The sequence below is a fragment of the Zalophus californianus genome, chromosome 3 (genome assembly GCF_009762305.2).
Source record: "Zalophus californianus isolate mZalCal1 chromosome 3, mZalCal1.pri.v2, whole genome shotgun sequence".
Classification (NCBI taxonomy): domain Eukaryota; kingdom Metazoa; phylum Chordata; class Mammalia; order Carnivora; family Otariidae; genus Zalophus; species Zalophus californianus.
The window spans coordinates 116,702,125-116,722,377 of record NC_045597.1 but is presented as its reverse complement, the minus strand read 5'-3'; the positions used below and the strand labels follow the sequence as shown (position 1 = coordinate 116,722,377).

Sequence of the window (20,253 nt, the reverse complement as noted above, 5' to 3'; positions counted from 1 at the left end):
AAATTACCTATTGCAATTCCTTTTAATGTGGAGATACAAAATAGGCTTTGGGGGCCAGAAGCAGTCCATGAAGAGAGAAAGAGGAGGAATTTATCTGCCTCATCTCATTTCACATATCATTTCTCCGTGGTGAAATTTACTCTACAGGAAGCTCAGGTTCTCACACTTCCAGGAGGGCTTATCCAGCAGCCTGGTGTCCATTCAGCAAGCTAGATCCCTAGGGTATGGATTTCACCCAACCATAAAGAGGCTGTGCGGCTCAGTGAGGTGCTGACCAAGAGAGAGACAAATGGAGGCAGTCGAGGGCATCTGAAAAGAAGATTTGTACCCAGTACAGATGCGTTATCAAATTGAATCCTTGTAACAGTCTTAAGAGATCAGTATTATTATCCCGTTCATTGGTGTATGCCAATAATGGTACCCTGTGGGCAGTCCGGGTACCCTGGACTGGTGGCAGCAGTGGGTGAACACTCGCACCATGAGGAGTGGGAAGGACGCACCTGTGGACCAGCTGGGGACTGAGCACCACTATGATCCCAGTGTACCCCCCAAAGGGGTGGAGGTACCAGGTGCTGCTGTCACTGATACTCTCCAGTCAAACCGAAGACCAGCTCGGGGCCTGACAGTGGACAGCATCCTGCAGGCAGATGACAGCATGCTGGGCACGTTCATCTACCCCGTAGGCTTCTGGAGGAACAAGGTAAAGTACATCAAGCAGACCAGTGCTATGTTGCAGCAGCGCTATGGCAGGGAGGGGCACTGGGCCCAAGATGGCATCCTTGGCCATGGCGGTGGCCTCGGGCGCCGTGTGCGACATTGCTGTGGACACGCACGTGCACAGAATTGCCAACAGACTTGGGTCGACCAAGACAGCAACCAAGTCCCCGGAGAAGACTCCGGCTGCCCAGGAAGAGTGGCTGCCCTGGTGCGACAGGGTGGGGGCTGGCGGGGCTTCTGCTATCTCCCCTGACCTCTCACCTTCACAGAGAGCTGTGGAGGGAGATCAACGGACTGTTGGTGGGTCTCGGCCAGCAGACGTGTCTGCCCGTCCACCCACGATGCCAGACCTGCCTCAACAGAAGCCTGTGCCCTGCCGCCCGGAGCCTCTGCGGGCGTGAAGCTTCGGCCCAGCCACCACTCTCGCCAGTCTGTGGCGTTCCTTTGCTGGGGAGCCACAGTCTGTTTATAATAAAGCTTGGGAGTTGTTTGCAAAAAACAAGGGCGGGGTCATACATGTTGGTCATCTGAATTACTGAATGATTAAATGATTAGATGAATGAAACACTACTTCCTATCTCCCAAATCAAGACATTTCCCATTTTGTTGTAGTCTCCCATGTCAAAAGGATCCCATGTTTGTGTTTTTTCAGAGTCTGACATAAACAAGTAAGCAAAAGATCCAGAGTCCCATTCACTTGCCCGGTCTGTCTCTTAAGAAAACGTTTGGCTTCTCAAATAGATCTTCATTTAGAACTGGTGCATCAAGCTCAACTGCCTTCAGCGACCAGTCAGAAAATGTAAATGAATAAATCCAGTATAAAAGCAATAGGCCAGGGGCACCTGGGTGGCTCAGTCAATTGAGCGTCTGCCTTCGGCTTTGGTCATGATGCAAGGACCCTGGGATCGAGCCCCGCATCGGGCTCCCGGCTCGGCGGGAAGCCCGCTTCTCCCTCTCCTCCCTACTTGTGCTCTCTCTCACTATTTCTGTCACTTTCTGTTTCGCTCTCTCAAATAAATAAATAAAATTTAAAAAAAAATCAATAGGCCTCAGGCAGTGCAAGTGCCACCTAATGTCATTCAAATTTAAATTTTAGCCCAATAAAATAGGTCTGAAGCCAAAGTAGGCCCTCACCAATTAGATCTTCACTTAACATCAGTTGTCCTTATATTCTTACAAATAACTTAGATGTCTACATCCAAAACAGGAAAGTTATTTTTTTAATGAAAATTAAGATTACCTGATGTTAATACTGAATTAGTAGTATGTACAATCACCAAAAGTATCTTTCCCAAAATGTTGCAAAACATTATTAGGACATCTACTGGCATTCCTGGCTGGACCTCTTTCCATTCTCACCAGAGTTCGTCAGCACAGACTTGGAGCTTGGGATCTAACATATTACTGCTAAGAAGCATTGGTATGCATATTAGGAATATGTAATGAATCTTAATAGCATTAACTTATTATCCCAGAATGCGCGGTCATATTGATGCAGGTTCACACTGGCATACACATGCTCATAATTACGGAAGGGATATTTCTTTACCCTTCTATCTGGCCTTCTCTGATAAGTTGTTATGTGGCTGGCATTCAATGCAAATTGGAGTTTGCTGGCTTCTGATATGCATACTCTTACTAATCAGCAGATTACTTGTGTGGAGGCTGCCCACCTCTAAAGCTATGCTGTCACATTTGGAATAAATAATAGAGTCTTGCCTTGAATTTATAAAATACTGAATGGCCTAGTTTAGACTCATTAAGTAGAGCTTGGTGAGTATGGTTTTCATGCGTAAAAAGGATATTTGCTGGACATAGTAAAACCTGGGAAATGAATACTACCATATCATTATAATAGTGATTACCATTGAACAGAATTTGGCATAAAGTGGTTACAGCAACTGAAATACAGAAAAGTTACAATATGGTCCCTCTGGTCTGGACCAATAAAACCTTTACTGAAAATACTAAATATCCCCATTACAACTAGAGGATTAAATTTAAAATACCTTTTCAAATTTACTTTAAGCTACTAGGTCTTCCTTATAGAAAGTGTCCTTAACTCATACGGGTGACTTTAGTGTTCATTCCTTGATAATGAGGCAAAAGAACGATTGACAAAAGCAACAGGTTCTGAATAAATAACAGCAAGAGAAAAAATTTTGTAAGTGCAATTGAAGAATTTTTTGGTGAAACTTGGAATGAGCTGGAGAGATCAAAACAATTCGATTTCAGAAAAAAATACTAACAAAAATAGGTACTATGAATTAGATTAGAACAGTGAAACTCTGGACTGATTTTAATCCTCATCTTGGCTCTAAAAGGAACTTCTTAAATGAGAAAACTGAGGTGCAGAGGTGTTATTTATTCAACTGATAAGTGGTAAAGTTGGCATGTATACTTATATATTGTGGACTCCAAAATCTTTGTTCTTGTCCCCATCCATAATCAGCCAGCTGTCTTGGTGGCAGGTTGAGAACAGTTAGGTAAACAGAGTTATGCGAACAAGGGCTCTGAGGAGGGCATTTGTTTTTTTCAGACCACTGTTTACAGCTGCAGCCTGATGTTAAGAAGGAAACATGCTTTTAAAATGTTAAAAAAAAAAAAATGACTCTCTGCTCCTGGGTTTTCAATAAGGATCTTGTAAAACAATTTAGCTAAAACCAGGTTGTTCAATACAGTGAAGGCAGATGTCGAATTTACAATACTCTGACACCTGTGCAGAATACATATGTACTAGCAGATGTCAATTTTGTCCCGAAGAACCAGATTCTTTTAATCTTTATAAAAAAGATTCACAGTTCCTGTGAGTGAACTTCAAATAAGTTACCATCATGTACCAACAAGTTTACCTTTTGCATCTTCAGCTCCTGAGGGGCAATTCCCACTACTCTGGTTTCAATACCCCTTAGACAGCCAGTGTCACTCTAGATTCTTGACATTTTATGCTGCTGATTATAAATTTAAATGTATATGTGTGAGAATAAAAAAAGGCATGTAGAGATTTGTGAGAAGCTTTTTTTAGACAGCATGTGGTCAGGATACTTTTTTAGATCATCCCATCAACTGACTTTTGAATAGTAAACAAGAGAGATTATTATTTTTTGAAATGTGGAATTTGTAGTACTATATGTATTCAGACCAAGCAGGTGGCCATTACCCAAACCACCTTTATCCTTGGTAGTGTAGTTCATTTTTATGTCTTGGCTATATTAGTTTTCTATTGCTGTATAACAAATTGTCACACACTTAGTGGCTTAAAACAACATCCATTCATTAGCTCACAGTCTTCTATGTGAGTAGCCCAGGGCAGAAAGGCTGAATTCTCTGCCCAGGATCTTGTAAGATCAAAATCAAAATGTTGGCAGAGCTGAGTTCTTGTTCTGAGGCTACCGGGGGAGAATCTGCTTTCAAGCTTATTCTTGTTGGCAGGATTACATTTCCTGCAGCTATTGGACTGAGGTCCCTATGTCCTTGCCGATTGTCAGCTGGGAACTATTCACAGCATCTAGAGGCTTCTCTCAGGTCCTTTCCACGAGGCCCCTTCTATCTTCAAGCCAAGAACCTTGTTTCAACTCCTTCTTATGCCAGAAATCTGACTTCCTCCTCCACTGTTCACTAGAGAAAACTCTGCTTTTAAAGTGCTCATGTAATTAGGTCAGGCTCACCTAGATGGATTTCCCTTTTGATTAGCCAAAGTCAACTGATTATAAACTTAATTACATCTGCAAAAATCCCTTTTGCCATTGTATTACAGTTCTCTAGAGAAATAAAACCAATGGGATATTGAATCTAAACATAAGCCAAAGCTGCTTGGTCCACCCCATCTAGCTCAAATGCTGTCAGGAAAATCATGGTCAGGCCTTAACGACAGTGGAATAGGAGAGTGCAGAAAGGGTTAACCAAAGGTGAACTCAGTCTAGCTGATGCTCTATGGCTCAGCCTCAGCTCACCCAGACTTTGAAAAAAATCTAAATCCTTATCCATTTCTTCCAATTGCCAAACAGAGGAAAAGGCTTAAATTATCTAGAAAATAAAAGCAAAAAATAATCATATTTCAGCCTCTATTCTTTTAAATACAATGCCTAGAACTCAAGTAAAACATATGAAACATTCAGGAAAGCAGGAAAATATGACCCATAATCAAAAGAAAAAGTAGTGAAGAGCAGACTCACAAAAAATTGGAGTCCCAGAAAAAAAGTCCTGTAAAGAATATTTCAAAAAAAATAAAAAATTTTCTAAATTTTTATTTTTATTTTTTAAGACTTTTTATTTATTTATTTGACAGAGACAGAGACAATGAGAGCAGGAACCCAAGCAGGGGGAGCGGGACAGGGAGAAGCAGGCTTCCCGCCCGGCAGGGAGCCCGAAGTGGGACTTGATCCCAGGGCCCTGGGATCATGACCTGAGCCGAAGGCAGGCGCTTAACGACTGAGCCATATGACCCAGCAATTGCACTACTGGGTATTTACCCCAAAGACACAGATGTAGTGAAAAGAAGGGCCATATGCACCCCAATGTTCACAGCAGCAATGTCCACAATAGCCAAACTGTGGAAAGAACCGAGATGCCCTTCAACAGACGAATGGATAAAGAAGATGGGGTCCATATATACAACGGAATATATTTTTGTTCCAAAACAGAATGATTCACATAAAGATAGTAAACTGATGGGTTGCCTCTTGATGAGGCTGAGTAATATTCCGTTGTATATATGGACCCCATCTTCTTTATCCATTCGTCTGTTGAAGGGCATCTCGGTTCTTTCCACAGTTTGGCTATTGTGGACATTGCTGCTGTGAACATTGGGGTGCATATGGCCCTTCTTTTCACTACATCTGTGTCTTTGGGGTAAATACCCAGTAGTGCAATTGCTGGGTCATATGGCTCAGTCGTTAAGCGCCTGCCTTCGGCTCAGGTCATGATCCCAGGGCCCTGGGATCAAGTCCCACTTCGGGCTCCCTGCCGGGCGGGAAGCCTGCTTCTCCCTGTCCCGCTCCCCCTGCTTGGGTTCCTGCTCTCATTGTCTCTGTCTCTGTCAAATAAATAAATAAAAAGTCTTAAAAAATAAAAATAAAAATTTAGAAAATTTTTTATTTTTTTTGAAATATTCTTTACAGGACTTTTTTTCTGGGACTCCAATTTTTTGTGAGTCTGCTCTTCACTACTTTTTCTTTTGATTATGGGTCATATTTTCCTGCTTTCCTGAATGTTTCATATGTTTTACTTGAGTAAATTTTTTTCTTTCTTTCATCAATTTTTTTCTTTCACTAATACTGTTTTTTACTGATTATTATAACTTTATACTAAGTCTTAAAGTCAGGTAGTGTTAGTTCTCCAACTTTGTTGCCAATTTGGATGCCTTTTATTTCTTTTTGTTATCTGATTGCTGATGCTAGGACTTCTAGTACTATGTTGAACAACAGTGGTGAGAGCAGGCATCCCTGTCATATTCATGACCTTAGGGGAAAATCTCTCAGTTTTTCCGCATTGAGAATGTTATTCACTGTGGGCTTTTGGTAGATGGGTTTTATGATATCGAGGTATGTTCCCCCTATCCCTACACTGGGGAGGGTTTTAATCAAGAAAGAATGCTGTACTTTGTCAAATGCTTTTTCTGCATCAATTGAGAGGATCATATGATTCTTGTCTTTTCTTTTATTAATGGATCTATCACATTGATTGATTGTGAATGTTGAACCACCCTTGCAGCCCAGGAATAAATTCCACTTGGTCGTGGTGAATAATCCTTTTAATGTACTGTTGAGTCCCTATTGGCTAGTATCTTGTATTTTGACATCCATGCTCATCACGGATATTGGTCTATAATTGTCCTTTTTGATGGGGTCTTTGGTTTAGGGATCAAGGTAATGCTGACCTCATAGAACGAGTTTGAAAATTTTTCTTCCATTTCTACTTTTGAAACATCTTCAGTAGAATAGGTATTATTTCTTCTTCTTTAAGTGTTTGGTAGCATTCATCTGGGAAGCCATCTGGCCCTGAACTCTTGTTTTTTTGGGAGGTTTTGATTACTGCTTCAATTTCCTTGCTGGTTATTGGTCTGCTCATATTTTCTACCTCTTCCTGTTTCAGTCTTGGTAGTCTATAAGTTTCCAGGAATGCATTCATTTCTTCCAGATTGCCTAATTTGTTGGCATATAGTTGCTCATAATATGTTCTTAAAAGTGTCTGTATTTCTTGGATGTTGGTCATGATCTCTCCCCTTTCATTCATGATTTTATTAATTTGGGTCTTTCTCTTTTCTTTTGGATAAGTCTCTCCAGAGGGTTATTGATCTTACTAATTCTTTCAAAGAACCAGCTTCTAGTTTCGTTGACCTGTTCTACTGTTCTTCTGGTTTCTTTTTCATTGATTTCTGCTCTAACCTTTATTATTTCTCTTCTCCTGCTTGGTTTAGGCTTTATTTGCTGTTCTTTCTCCAGCTCCTTTAGGTGTAAGGTTAGCTTGTATATTTGAGATTTTTCTAATTTTTTGAGAGAGGCTTATATTGCAATGTACTTCCGTCTTAGGACCACCTTTGCTGTATTCCAAAGGTTTTGAATAGTTGTGTTTTCAGTTTCATTAGTTTCCATGAATTTTTTTAATTCTTCTTTAATTTCTGATTGATCCACTCATTCTTTAGTAGGATGCACTTTAACCTCCAAGTGTTCGAGTTCCTTCCAAATTTCCTCTTGTGATTGAGTTGAAGTTTCAAAGCACTGTGGTCTGAAAATATGCAAGGAATAATCCCAATCTTTTGGTATCAGTTGGGACCTGATTTGTGATCCAGTATACAATCTATTCTGGAGAAAGTTTCATGTGCACTCCAGCAGAATTTGCATTCTGTTGCTTTAGGATGGAATGATCTCTGTATATATTTGTGAAGTCCATCTGGTCCAGTGTGTCATTCAAAGCCCTTGTTTCCTTGTTGGTCTTCTGCTTAGATGATCTGTCCATTGCTGTGAGTGGGTTGTTGAAGTCCCCTACTATTAATGTGTTATTATCAATGTGTTTCTTTATTACGGTTATTAATTGGTTGATATAATTGGCTGCTCCCAAATTAGGAGCATAAATATTTATAATTGTTAGATTTTCTTGTTGGATAGACCTTTTAAGTATGACATAGTGTCCCTCTTCATCTCTTATTACAGTCTTTGGTTTAAAATCTAATTTATCTGATATGAAGATTGCTACCCCAGCTTTCTTTTGAGTTCCATTAGCATGGTGAATCATTCTTCACCCCCTCACTTTCAGTCCGGACGTGACTTTAGATCTAAGATGAGTCTCTTGTAGACAACATATGGATGGGTTTTGCTTTTTTATCCAATCTGATACCCAGTGTCTTTTGATTGGAGCATTTAGCCCATTTACATTCAGAGTAACTATTGAAAGATATGAATTTAGTGCCATTGTATTACCTAGGAAGTCCCTGTTTCTGTAGATTGTCTCTGTTTCTTTCTGGTCTATGTTACTCTTGGGTTCTCTCTTCACTTACAGGATCCCCCTTAATATTTCTTGCAGGGCTGGCTTGGTTGTCACATATTCTTTCAATTTCTGTCTGTCCTGGAAGCTCTTCATCTCTCCTTCCATTTTGAATGACAGCTTTGACGGATAAAGTATTCTTGGCTGCATATTTTTCTCATTTAGTACCCTGAATATATCCTGCTATCCTTTTCTGGCTTCCCAGGTCTCTGTGGATAGGTCTGCTGCCAATTCAGTGTTCTTGCCCTGTAGGTAAGGAACCTCTTGTCTTGAGCTGCTTTCAGGATTTCCTCTTTATCTCTGAAATTTGCAAGCTTCATTATTATATGTTGGGGTGTTGGTCTATTTTTACTGATTTTAGGAGGGGTCCTCTCTACCTCTTGGACATGAATGCCTGTTTCCTTCCCCAGATTAAGGAAGTTCTTAGCTATGGTTGCTCAAATATACCTTCTGGCCCTCTCTCTTTTTCGTATCCCTTGGGAACCCCAATAATTCTGATATTGTTTCATTTTATGGCATTGCTGACTTCTTGAAGCCTCCCCTCATGGTCTATTAGTTTTTTTTCTCTCTTTTTCTCAGCTTCCTTCCTTTCCATCATCTTGTCTTTTATGTCACTTACTCTCTCTTCTGCCTCATTTGTCGTCATTGTTAAAGCATCCAATTTAGACTGCATCTCAGAACATTTTTAATTTCAGCCTGATTAGATCTCATTTCTGTACTAAGATATTCTCATGTCTTTTATGCTTTTTTCAAGCCCAACTAATAACTTTAATTGTTATCCTGAATTCCATCTCCGACATTTTACTTATATCCATATCGATTAGATCTGTGGCAGAGAGTATTACCTCTGGTTCTTTCTTTTGTTCTGAATTCTTCCTTCTGGTCATTTGGCCCAGAGAAGAATGGATGAATGAGTGAACAGATCAAAAATTTCAACCACAACCCAAGCAAAATACATACTAGATAAATCCAAAGAGGTCAGAAACCAAAAAAGAAAAGCAAAATAAAAAAATATGGAAAAAGAGAGAATATAATCTCACAGGGTGGACAAAAGAGGGTGATCCACTTGTTCCTGAGTGTATTTTTGTCTGTGTATTAGAAGACACTAAATCCTAAAATTGTAAAGAAAGGAAAACTTTATATATATATATATATATATATATATATATATATTTATACAAAAATAAAATTGAATAGAGTGAAAGGAAGCCAAAAATGAAGAATATATCTATAAAATGTAAATGTAAAAAATGAAAGTTAAAAAAAGACTTAAAAACAAGGGATTGATAAAAGAAGAAACTAGTTGAAAAGGGAAAAAAAGAGAAATGGACAATTTTAAACTGAAAGATAAACAAATCATGAGAAAAAACTTCAGTTCTATGAATTCTATATACTATTTTCCCCTAGCGCTGGAGTTTTACAGTCTTATATGGTCCATAAACTTGCTGTGCACCTGTTCTTCCAGTTGGTCTTCTTGGGGAGGGGACTGCTGCCCTGCCTCTCAGGTGTCTTTGCCTGGGCAAAGTTGCATTGCCCCTTTCCAGAGGGCCGGGCTCAGTGTTAGGTTGTCTTCTGTGTGGCTTTTGTCCCTGAAGGCTTTCTATCCCTTTTTAGAGGATCAAAATTAAAATGGCCACTCCTTGATCTCTAGCTCCAGAGCCAAAAGTTTGCGGTCCTTTCTCTTCAGTAAACCCTCAAGGATAGACAGTCTTCACTTTTGTGTGTGCCAGACTCTGCAAACACCCGCAGTGTGCACCCTCACTGATTTTCCTGGCAGAAGGCGGGAAGTCCTGAGTTACTGCACTTTGTGGGGCCCTGGTGGGGAGAGCAGTGGTAGAACTGTGTGTGCACCCAATCCGCGCCCCCTGGGGGAAGGCAGAGGATCAACCATTACTGTCCTTTACAGGGCCCCTGCCCTGAGAGCTGTTTCCTGGTCCTGTGGGCACCCACTCCCTTCCTCCCAGGGGAAGGTGGAGAGGCCCCACGTTCCTGTCCTTTGCACGGTTCCCACACGGAGAGCAGTCACCCGATCAAGGTTTATGGCAAACCGAGCTGAGAGCCCCCTTCTGGGCTTGCTGACTGTAACCAGTTTCCCCACTTCAATGCTTGGGAACTTTACTGGCTCAGTCACCCCCATTATTTCTGTGACTCTGGGGATCACAATGTCCCACCTAGAATTCTGCCCCTTTTCACCACCTGAGCACCTTTCAGGCAGGGATGTCTCTCATTAGAGCAGATTTCTGAGTTCTAATTTTGCCCTCTAGGGCTATATTACTTTCCAGTAACTGGCTTACTCAGGCTCCCTTCCCCTTATCCCCTCAGATTCATTTCTCTGCACTTCTTGTCTTGCAGAAAGTGTTTGCTTTTCTACTTGTAAAATCCCAGATATTCTTTTCTTACATCTCCGGTTGAATTCATGGGTGTTCAGAATGATTTGATAGTTATCTTGCTAAATTCAAGGGACCAGATGCAACGAGGTCCCCTACTCTTCCGCCATCTTTCTCCTCCCCTCTCTCATTTATCAGAGTTTTGTAGTTTTCCTCATATAGATCTTGTATTTTGTTAGAAATACCTAAGTATTTTCTTTTGGGGGTGCTAATGCAAACGGAATTGTTTTAAATTTTAAATGTCATTTGTTGGTACATAGGAAAGCAGTTGATTTTTATATATTAACTTTGTATCCTGCAACCTTGCAACTAATTTCTTATTAGTTCCAAGAGGCTTTTTTATTGATTCTTTTGGATTTTCTAGTTAGGCAATCATGTCATTAGTGAACAAAGAGAGTTTTATTTCTTCTTTCCCAGTCTATATACCTTTTATTTCCTTTTCTTGTCTTATTTCATTAGCTAGGACATCCAACGCAATGTTGAAAACGAGTGGTAAGAGAGAACATCCTTCCTTTCTTCTTCCTGTCATAGAAGGAAAACTTCTAGGTTCTCACCATTAAGTATAATGTTAGCTGTAGATTTTTTGTAGATGTTCTTTATCAAATTGAGCAAGTTTCTATTCTAGTGTGCCAAGTGTTTTTGTCATGAATAGGTGTTATATTTTGTCAGATGCTGTTTTTGCATCTGTTGATATAATAATGTGATTTTTCTTATTTAGCCTGTTGAAATAATGGATTATGTTAATTGATTTTTGAACATTGTACCTGCTTGCACCCTTGGGATAAATCCCAGTTGGTCATGGTGTATAATTCTTTTTATACCTTCTTGTATTCAGTTTTCTAATATTTTGTTGAGGACTTTTGCACCTGTTTTCATGAGAGATTTTGGTCTGAGTTTTCTTGCAATTTCTTTTTCTGGTTTGGTATTAAGGTAATCTGCCCTCATAGAATGAATTAAGAAATATTCTTTCTGTTTCCATCCTTTCAAAGAGATTGTAGAGAATAGATATAATTTCTTCCTTAAATGTTTGGTAGCATTCACCTTTGAAACCATTTGGGTCTGATGATTTCTAATGTGTTGGAAAGTTATTATTAATTAAATCTCCTTAACAAATGTAGGCCTGTTTAGATTATCTATTTCTTCTAGTATAGGAAAGAAAGGCACCTTCATTATAGGACATTTAGAGATATTTTTACATTAATTAATGCTGATTATCCTGACTAATAAATGACCTTGGGCAAATTCCTTAACTTCTCCAAGCTTAACTTTCCACATCTGTAAAATGGAGATAAAATTAACACTTATTTCATAGGGTCACCACAAATATTAAAAGCAGTAAAACAACAATTGTTTTAATTTCAATAATTCTGTGAAACAGTAACTTTCATTTTCAATTTTATATACTAGGAAACCAAAGCATAAAAATACTAGGCAGGTTGTATCAGTCAAGATTCTCTTGTTGCTTGCTTAAGCAAATGAGTATTTTGATCTTTTTACTAGGAGTTTTGATGGATGAATCTGGCTTTTTGGCACACACAGTTTTGAAATTTAAGCAATGTTATTAGAGTTCTTTCTGTATCTCTCTACATGTAGAGCCTCAGCTCTGCTTTCTTTTGGTGGCTTAACTCTCATGTGTAGGCTGGCTCAGTAACAAAAATGACCACCACTGACTTAGCAATTATATCAACCATGGAGAGTACTCTTCTTGTCCTTGCCTGGCTCGCATTCTCATTCTTAGACATGTGGCGTATAGGTATTGACCATCTTGGCCTTGAACTCAGTCTATGACAGGCAAGGTTGGAATATAAATTCTACAGTCCCACCCAGACTGTATGCTATCAGGGTTGGAGGACTCTCCAAAGAAAATGAAGGCACTATGACCCAAAGACAAGGTGTGCAAGCAAAGCAAGATACTTACTGTAAAAGTTGTCAAAGGTCTACATCTCATAGCACAGACTTCAAACTAGGCCTGTACAATTCTGAGACCAAGCTGCCATAGACAGATGTTTTGGATGGTGACCAGACTAGCTTTGTGATTTGTAAGTATCCTGAGCTTATCTCTAATACACATCTAAAAGTTAGATTGAAAGGATATTAGTGACACAGAGTCAGATAGTTGATGGGGTTTTTAGGTATTCAAACTGATGCTTTTCCTGAAAGGATAGTTGCTTCGCTCTTACCATGCTCTAAAACTATAATCATAATTAGTATTGATTTATTCATTGCCTACCACTGTTTATGAAGTGAGGAATACAGCTTATACATATTAGTTTCCTAAGACTCAGCTATCATGTTTAAGTACAGAAGATTAGTTTAACACCTTTGGCATGTATTCCAAGCAACAGAATATACTCTAATTAGGTCTGTAAAAGCTGTTACCTTAATTACCAGATATACTAATTATCTTGTCAGTCATTGATCTTATAATTATGAGGGAGGATGCTGTTATTTTCAAATGATCTGGACTAAATTCTGTCCTTGAGTTCAGGGGCTTTAATTGAGTCCCAGCCCAGTGGATGTTTAGCCTACCTCTTGTATATACAGCAATTAGCTGCATTTCTTTATCCTACAGGCTTTAAAATTAAAATACTTTCTTGCCATACCAAAAAGGCTCAAACCACCTACTCCCACCACCCCAACATAATGATTTAAATTGAAATCCATAAATAGAAAAAGCTTTATATTCCATCTCTGATTAATTAAATTAGCTTAATTTTAATCAGTACACATTATTTGTAGATTTTTCTTAGTGTCTATCACAGTTTGCACCAAGTGTTTTATATTGTTGATTGAGATGGTAGTAATCTTTATTTTTCCTTATCTGGGCTATATAAAGAAGTGTATTTAACTCTATTATGCTGTGTATTTGCTTTTAGAACATCACATGTACAACCACTTTCTGCAGGTATAGACTCTAACATTTTATCATAATCAACTTCAAGGTGGTGGTTATGTCTTTTTCATCTTTGCAACATTCACAGGCCTTATGGCTGTACTTTTCACATTATCAGGGGCAATACATGTCTTCTACCTCTTTATAAAGTAGGAGTGATGGCTGGACCCTTAGAGACAAGCTGCTGCCACTGTGCGCCTAATCTAGCTCCTCCGTCGCTTCCCCTGTTCTACTTTCTCTAGCTTGTTGGCTTTTACTTGGTCACTATCAATAAGCAGCTTGTTTCAGGAAGGCTTCATTGTTTAAGTAGTTTTTTATGTTGAGCTAAAAGTCTGATTTGCTACAACTTCTACCTATTGGTCTACTGAACCTAATATGACTCCAGTGGAAGGACACAATTCAAGGCTAAATCCTCTTCGTATTACATTGTTTGTGAAGAAAGGTCATAAATGTGCTTGTATCAGAGGAAAAACATGTAACATCATGAACAAGCTTCAGATGAGGGTTCAGTGATCTCGACTGAAGCCTTGCCACTGCCATTCCCCCCCCCGCCCCGGGGTGGTTTCTAACAGACCATTTAGACTTGTTTAGCCTCAATTTACTTATCTAGATATTAAAGCAGTAACTCTTTTTATCTTACAGAGATTCATTTTAACTCATGTTTATGGTTATGTAATTTTCAGATGGAAAATTCTACCCTCCAAAAGTATAGTTTGTCAGCTTTTGAGAACTTTAGAGCTACCACCACAATCAAGATATAATCTTCAAAAGTTCTCTTGTGTCGTTTGAAATCAATTCCCTCTACCAACCTCCAGCCATTTTGGTTTTCACATCTGGGAGGCGAGATACGTCACTGGCATCTAGTGAAGAGCTAGGGGTGCTATTAAACATCCTACAATGCAGAGGACAGCACTGCTCCCCCCACTTCTCCCAGCAAAGAATTATCGGATCCAAAATGTCAATATCTTGAGGATGAGAAATGCTGAGATAAAAAGGTAGATAGAGAAATAGATGTGGATGTGGGCATGCATGGGTGTTTTAAGTTTTTTCTTAGCTCTCTCTGCTGAGAGTGCCTAGAAGTAATGACCCACCTACAGGCCAAATCTTGCTTTCTAAATACTACACTAATAGGAACCAGGGCTCCTTAGAGAAATGGCTAGTTCTAGGGAAGGGACATTTTTTTGTGAGTGCCATAAAATAAAGTTCTCTGAGAAATAAGGATAGGGGAACCAACATGAAGTGGCTCACTAAGGCCAAATCTGGGACCATCTGGTCTTCTAAATAATGATAGGTAAGCATTATAACCCACTGAATAAAATAAGAATTCATGACTCCCACAAAGAAACACATACACACACACACACACACACACACACACACATATACATACATGGAGAAAAAGGAAAAGATCTTCTAACAGTAGAAAGCCAGCCAATGAGTGGGATGGAATTTCAAAAGTCACTGTTTGTCAATCTTCATAATAATATCTGATTCAGTCAAAAATCAGTTGATACTGGGGTGCGTGGGTGGTTCTGTCATTGAGCAGCTAACTCTTGGTTTCAGCTCAGGTCATAATCTCAGGGTCGTGAGATTGAGCCCCACATGGGGCTCTGCACTCAGCGCAGTCTGCTTGAGATTCTGTCTCTTCCTCTGCGTCTGCCCCTCCCCCTGCTTGCAAGGGTTCTCCCTCTCAAAATAAATAAATAAAATCTTTAAAAAAAGCAATTGTTACTAACTAGTGGTTGAAAGTGTGAAAAGTACTAGGATATTTACAGAGCCTCAACCTATGTTTCCACAAGATACTTATTTTTTTTTTTTTTTAAAGACCTCGCATGCATGTGTGTGAGCAAAAGGGAAGGGGTAGAGGGAGAGAGAGAAAAAGTATCTCAAGCAGGCTCCACGCTCAGCGGGGCTCAATCTCAGGACCCTGAGATCATGACCTGAGCGGAAATCAAGAGTCGGACACTTCACCAACTGAGCCACCCAGGCAACACCCCCACTCAAGATACTTATTAATTAAAAGGCCAAAAATAGTAACTTTACAGTGAGGAACTCAACAGATACTACCTGAAGCAAATGAGCAAAATTAACATCACCAGCAGTGAGACAAGTTGACATCATGTGCATCTTTATATGTTGTACTTAAAAGAACAAAACATCACTTCTATGATATTCTGGCCCCAAAATGCATGTTTTGAATCTAATCATGGAGAACCATTAGACAAACCCAATTTGAGGGGCATTCAACAAAATCACGAGACTGTACTTTTTGAAAATATCCATGAAATGAAATAAACATTACAACTAAATATAACACATAAACTGAGATTTTCTTTTGTTATAAGCAACATTGTTGAGATAATTGGTGAAATTGAATGAGTTCTATAGATTATCTGATAATGTTTTATTGATGTTAATGTCCTGACATTGATAATTGTACTGTGATAATGTAAGACAACAGTCTTGTTTTAGGGACATACACGTTGAAATATTTCAGGGTATATACAGTATCTTGTCTGCCTGAAGCAGTTCTAATACATAGATTAAGAGTTGGGGTGATAAAGCAGATATGGTAAAATGTTAACATTTATACTATCTGGATGAAGGGTACATAGGAATTCTAATTCTGGGTATTCTTCTTCTTCTTTTTTTTTAAGATTTTATTTATTTATTTGACAGAGAGAGACACAGCGAGAGAGGGAACACAAGCAGGGGGAGTGGGAGAGGGAGAAGCAGGCTTCCTGCAGAGCAGGGAGCCCGATGCGGGGCTCGATCCCAGGACTCTGGGATCATGACCTGAGCCAAAGGCAGATGCTTAATGACTGAGCCACCCAGGCGCCTCTGGGTACTATTCTTAACAATTTTTCTGTGAGCCTGAATTTATATAAAAAATGAACAAAGAAATCTTGTTTTCTGTTTCAAAGAATCTGGGAAATACCTCTGTTCTCTGTATGTGAAAATAAGATAACAATAAAGAAAATACTCATGCTTTCTATTCATGCTTATAAAATAAAATACATATATTATCAATATCCAATTAATGCAAAGTGGGGTTTTAAAAAATAATCTCATTATAAAAGAATATTCACGTTATGTCTTTGCCACTTTTAATAGCATCATTAAGGAAAAACTTTATTTATTGCTTAATACATTTTGTATTTTCTTGACTCAACACATTGTTTCATTTTATTCACACCTTTCAGTGATAGATATTGACACTGGGTCAAAAATCTATGGGTTTTTCTCTGAAAACTCTGGACTGTATTTTGAAAAATATATCAATTTTAGCACCAAGGAGGCAAATGGATTGCTTAGTTGTTAAATAATCTTAATGAGATGTCAACAGCAGAAAAATATTCTCAATCCTCAGCAAGGTCTTAAGGTAATGAAACATTGATTTTTTTTTTTAAACCTCTACAGCCATTTTGCTTACTGTATGGGAAGTAAATGAAAAATAGTTATTTGTTTCCAAGAGCACAATCCATTTTAGGTACTTAATTTAATATTTAAAATTATTTATAATATTTCTATCTTCATTAGCTATTTACTCTGCACCATTGCTTTTTTGAGTAAACATCCTTAGTTCATTCTCAAAGCAAGTCTCAGACCAAGATTCTGTTGTAAATCATTAGGGAGATTATGCTTGCGGGGAAGCTTCTATATTTTAGTCAGAAAATGCTTTAGGAAACCAACAAACATGATGTAAGAATGTATTGTCCCAACCCATTTATTTTTCTTTCATTCATTTAAATATTAGTACAATTGAAATTACTTTGATATTTGGGTCAAAAGTTTACAGTATTCATGAGAACTATTCATCATCCAAGGTCTCTGTTTCCCCAACTTGAATTTGCTAGCCTCTGTTCTATGCATTAAAACAAAACAAAATAAAAAATATGCATTATTTAGTAAATTGAAAGTATAGTAGTTATCCATTGACTACCTTGTCCATCTTGTTAAATAAGAATCAAACATCTTATTTTTGGGAAATAGCATTGTGATTCTAAGTGACAGATGCAGATTAGCTAAAGTGAGCTATTTTCAGAATGGGAAGGAACCTCTGGTCTCTAGAGAGACATTTCCAGAGTATCTAAACTTTGGAAATTACTACTTCAGCAGAGATGGGAAACCATGTTTTTCTCAGCAAACTCAACAAATATGGACCATTTTCATCTACTGTCATTTCCAATAGAAGCTTTTTCCTCTACATTTGAGGATGCTAAACATAGTAAATTAAGACAGGGTTTTTGTTTTTGGCCTTGTTTTAGACTCCAGGAGAAGTCCAGCACATATATTTTTAGCTAGTCTTGTTCCTGGTTTTCACAATGAAAGGCCAATGAATCAGCTAAGTATTGTTGAATAAGAACGTACTTCAAAATTCAGTGGCTTTAAACAAGAATCATTATCACCCATGTGTCTCTAGGACTTTGGGAGTTCGGCTGATCTAGGCTGGGCTTGGCTGGGCAGCTCAGCTTCAGATTGCAGAAGCAGAGCCTAGGGCCACACTGCTTCTCAATATTCCTTTGTGGGTCACCTGGGGAGGTTCTGTTCTTCCCACCTGTCACTCATCTTCCTCGCATGGACTAGCCAGAGCAAGCCCTTCTCGTGACAATGAAAAAAGTGGGAAAGAGCAACTGGAAAACTGTCTCTACTCATATCACTTTGGCCAAAATAAGTCACATGGTTAAGTCCAAGGTCAAGGGACAGAATTGCAAAATTACATGACAGAGTATGGATATAGGAGGGATGAAGAATTGGAACAATAATACAGCCTATACTAACATGAGGAAATATCTGATATACTGCTTTAGAAACTGTTCCTGTTGTACATATTATCTTATAGCAGTGCTTTTTGATTTTTTTAAAAAAAGATTTTATTTATTTTAGCAGTGTTTTTTGAAAATAGTGTTGGCTCACCAAGTTACAATTATGTCACCTTAAGAGAAGGACTAGCCTTTATAGAAATCATGAATGTCTTTTTTAGAACTAGGAGGTATCAGATTACTTGGTATCTGATATTGATTTGATGGGCAAATTTTGTGAGAGATTCAATTTTAATACTTACAAAAGAAAGAATCTTATAGTTCATTTGAGGCAAAGAATATCAGGAAGTAGTGAATTGGCAGGACAACCATCAGCTCTGTATTATTAGGACAGTGGGCAGCATGAGCTTCTAAGGAAGCTTTGTCTCCTTATATTTAGAACTCACACAGCCTGGTTCTGGTGATAAGAAGTGTCCCCCTCTGTTACCATGGGAGAGAGGAATATTCACTCCAAGTGACAAAGAAAGACAATGACAAAGTGAAATCACTTCAGAGGGCAATAATTCTGACAGGTTGTTGTATAGGCAGAAAGAATAAAATGTTTCTTTCAGGATTTAGTGATGATTTTCAAATTTAAATATATTGCAAAATAATTTAAGACCGGTAAACATTCCCTTTCTTGTTTGATAAAATGTTGTAAATGCCAGAGATGGTTTTGAACTATTAGCAAATATTTCTGAATTCTTTTTATTGCTGAGAGTTTTTAATGCTTCAGATGTCTGAATATGAACAGAATGCTTATGAGCTTGTTATAAACACCTGAAGAGAGAGGATTTACAGTGACAACACATAAGGAATCTTAACAAAGGTGCTAATATACTGCAGTGACAAACAGCATCCATTCCTAGCAGTGGTGCTGTAGTGATAGTATGAGTTCACGGGATCTGACTAGGGTAACTGCTAACTTGTCATCTGTCAAATCTGAGTCACAGTTAACATTATTCATAAGACATTGATTTTTCTCTTGTTGACAGAAGCATTTATCATGTTTCTCTCAGGCTGGGTCTGATTTAAGCATATACATTATAGTCTGATTATACTGGAAATCAAGATCCCTGGGATCTGGGATCTAGTCTTTAGTCTTCCAATATCTACCTATGAGACCTGTGGCAAGCCCAGTTTTCAGTTCCTTATCTATCTAAGGAGAAGATGAGAAAAGATAATTTCCTAGATCACTTTCAGGTCTACTATTTCTCTAAATCTGTGCTGGCTCAGTGTTCATGGGGCACTCTCTCTGACCTACATTGGGAAATCTTCCATTGACCCTTGTGCTTCCTCAAGTAATATGTAAATCATGACAGAACTAGTCTATAAATGGGTGATAGTGTCATGGAAATCCTATAAAATTAATGTTTCAAACCTTTGGGAAAAACATGAACTATACTCCTGTTTATGAGAAAAATACAAGGAATTTTCTTATGGTCTTTGAACAAGTTTAATAAATGGAAAACACCCTCTGTAGTGACAAGGGGAAAGACTGAAGAGTCACTGAATTTAAAGATCAACTGAATCCTTCCTCATTTTGGGGGGATGAAAAAGGTAGTAGTTATGTATTATGACTTTCTTTGCTAAAATAGAGAAGAGTATAGTTTGTGTAACTGGTGTTTAGGGCTGGTACATGAGAATATGCAGATGGTATGCCACACAATTCCAGAGAATGCAGTTCCCCTAGCCTCTGACGTGAATGCCCTTTTGTTGTGCAGTGTAGAATCTGTTTAACTGAATGTGGAGGCCCCGCCAGGTAATAGCTGGAAATGGCATTTCTATGTACTTGACCTCACCAAACTCTATTGGGGTGGGGTGGAAGCCGAGCTGGCTTCATAACCAGGTAACATGCAGTTGCAGAAGTTCCTGACTTAGAAGGTCCCCATACTTGGTTTGATGCTCTTTTGTCATCATCTTGAAATTCTTAATAAAGGTTTTAAACAAGGAACCCCATATTTTCATTTTG

At 38.6% G+C, this 20,253-nt stretch overlaps 1 pseudogene; it reads left to right on the top strand.

The window, feature by feature from the left end:
- Positions 1–20,253, top strand: part of LOC113920380 — a 48,678-nt pseudogene that overhangs the window by 3,199 nt on the left and 25,226 nt on the right.